Source organism: Schistocerca piceifrons, chromosome 1 (genome assembly GCF_021461385.2).
Source record: "Schistocerca piceifrons isolate TAMUIC-IGC-003096 chromosome 1, iqSchPice1.1, whole genome shotgun sequence".
Lineage (NCBI taxonomy): Eukaryota > Metazoa > Arthropoda > Insecta > Orthoptera > Acrididae > Schistocerca > Schistocerca piceifrons.
Window position 1 is genome coordinate 354,745,752 of NC_060138.1, and position 3,380 is coordinate 354,749,131.

Consider the following 3,380-nt stretch of genomic DNA (forward strand, 5'->3'; position numbering starts at 1 on the left):
AGCCACTGTCCGTGATTGCTGACAGAGGTCGCAATAAGACCGGACTGTGGCACTACCGACAGGGAAGATCATCGTGTTCGACATATGGCTCTGACGCATCGTACTGCATCTGCAGCAGCAATCTGAGCAGCAGTTGGCACCACAGTGACACAACGAACTGTTATAAACAGGTTACTTACGGACAGCTCTGAGCCAGACGCCCTGTAGCGTGTATTCCACTGACCGCACCGTTTTCGGCTTCATTGGTGTAAAGCAAGAGCTCATTGGAGGACACGATGAACGTCTGTTGTGTTTTCTGCTGAAAGATGATGATGTGTTGGTTAGATTGATGTCACTTGAGGAAATGCAACCAACCTCTCTGCGTATTAGACACTCTGGACCCACATCTGGATTTATGGTATGGGCTGCGGTTTCGTATGACAGCTGGAGCAATCTCGTGGCTACCCCATGCACCCTGACTGAAAATCTAGTGAATCGACCTGTTGTGTTGCCATTCATGAACAGCATTCCAGAGGGTGTTTTCCAACAGGATAACGTTCGCCCAAATACCGCTGTTGTAACCTAACATGCTACACAGAGTGTCGAAATGTTGCCTTGGCTTGCCCGATCATCAGATGTCTGCAATCGAGCACATTCAGAACATCATCGGACAACTCCAGCGGCATCCACACACGGCATTAACCGTCCCTGCACTGCCTGACCAAGTGCAACAGGCGTGGAACTACATCCTATAAACTGTCATCCGGCACCCGCACAACACAATGCATGTATGTTTGCATGCTTATATTCAACCTTCAAGCGGTTACGCCTGTTCTTTATGTACCAGCATTTCATTTCACATTTGCAAAGCTTATCTCGCAGTTACATTAACCTGTGATCTTGCAATTTTAATTACTTGCATATGTGAAATTAGAAGGAATGTCAGCGTTCGCCGTAATTTTGATGGTTTATTGACAGCAAAATCGTTTTTGAATCACATAGTGATCATCTTCAGCGCAGTAGTGTACAGATTAAACTCATAGGCATTGGTGTCAAGTTATTATCAGTAACAAAAGCTGTGAAACGATCACAATACATACGTTACTTGGACAAATATGTTCCCGAAATTTCATTACACTACATTAATTATTTTTTGATCTTGCGATTTTTTTTCTATTAGTGTACATTACGCTTGTGAACCTGTTTGAAATCTATCAACTACCTACTAAGAAGTTCTGGCGAAGAGATGGAGATGACATTTGGATATAACAATTTTTGCGAAATGTTTACCGAGTACTATTCGAAATTTCTCTCTTTGTGGATGATGCTCTAAGTGTCAGACGCACGTAACAGCAGTTAGCTGGGATCTCAGGTTGGAGAGTGAATCGACGTTTAGATTCTGATCTTAATAGACATATTCTACCTCTTTCTGCGCTATTTCGGCACCTATAGTAAAACAGAAATTAGTTTTAGAAAGCATGTTTGCTTCGAGCAATGAGACGTAGGCCTTTGGTCCTGATAAGGAGCACCGAGAGAACGGGGACAGTTGATTTCTTTCTGCAACTGCTTTAGTAGTCCGAATACAAAACGTTACGTTAACTTCCATCTTTACATTCTTTAAAAATAAAATAAAATTACAAAAATAGGAAGTGAGAGGCCTTCGGATTGTTCCACGCTAACTACCGTCTTTTGGGTATATATTAAGTCCATCTCAGCTCGTAGCCTAACTAACATCAACTCACCACGTCCAATGTCAAAGAGAACTAAGATTCAAGACCGTTACAGCGTCTATTTAATTTCAGTTACTGGCTCCTATTGGTTAAAGGGGCCCTACCTAGGACAAGCATGAGGCAAATATTGGACGATGAAAGAAGTAATGGTAGGTCAATAAGGAGAATTGTAGAGTTACTGTTTACTGCTTTGGGGAAAGAGATGTAGCTCGGTAAGTGGAATAAGAGGTAATCAATGCGGGAATTGACCTAAAAGTGCGGAGGAGTTTACTGTGTTGTAAGAGAACAGAGTGTTGGAAGCTACCGCATTAGTACGTCTTTAAAGTGAATAATAAAGATTGTAGTCTTATTTCTGTGTTGGCACTAAGTTATTGCACACGTTTTGTACAAGACGTTATGTAATTTCTGTATAACAATTTAGAAAACATATATCATACTACACCACGCAGAATAAAATTATAAAATAAAAACAAACACATCTATATTAGCAATCGAACCATCCATCTCACAATTCTAACGCAGTATTCTACTCACTGCACCAGCAATGTTCCACTATACTGAATTCAAATAACAGTCGCATATGTAATAACAGCGTTGCAAAATGCCATTCTTTGACGTACATTTTTGTATTGGTGCAAGGAACGTACGAATTTGTGGCGAAGAGTGAGAGTACAGTTTCCTTTTATTAGCTTTTTTGTGCGTATTATTGAGAGTTTGTATTTCTAATGATTGTGATGTCAGAAATGTCTGTGCATAGATTGTACACGAACAGATTGCACCAAGACAGTGGCCAAGACAATGTGCTCAGTTCTCCTACGTGCGGGAGTAATTCAAACAATTGCATTTTTTTCCAGATAACGGCACTGCACTGAATTATTCAGAGAATTACTTGAGCAGAGATAAATGAAAACAAGCTTGATCACTAATGGTACAATTCAGTTCCAATTGGTTGGGTTTTTTTTGGTTGGGTTTAAGGGCGCTCAACTGCTGAGGTCATTAGCGCCCAGTCACTGTTGTTAGAGCACATGGAATCCGGTAAAACTCAAGGGGATGGGGGGGGGACACCAGAAGGACCTGACAAAGATGCAGATAAAATAAGTAAAAGGGTTAAATGTCTTTGGACAAGCCAGTTAAAGTTATAAAACGCAGAATACGAGCAGCTGCTCGAGCGTCATCAGCTAAAACATCCGGTAAAGTAGATGGCAGGGACAGGACAACACGAAATTGACTAAAACGGGGACACGACAAAAAACATGGCGCACTGTTAATGCCTGACCACAAGGGCACTGCGGGGCTGGGTCACTGGAGAGCAGGTAGCAGTGGCTAAACCGGCAATGCCCAATCCGCAACCTGGTCAGGAGAACCTCCTCGCGCCGAGATGGTCGGGAGGATGTTGTCCAAGCAGTTGGGAGCGGTTTTACTGCCCGGAGCTTGTTTCCTTGGAGGGATGACCAAGCATCCCACCACAACGACACAAGCCTCTTACATACATCCCCACGAACGTCAGATGACGGGACACAATGGGAGGCTGGCCGAGGCAGGAGGACTGCAGCATTGGCTGCAGCATCCGCAGCCTCATTCCCAGGCACTCCTACATGTCCGGGAACCCACAGAATGCTGACAGAACCACCATTATCAGCGAAAGAATGGAGGGACTGCTGTATCCGTTGA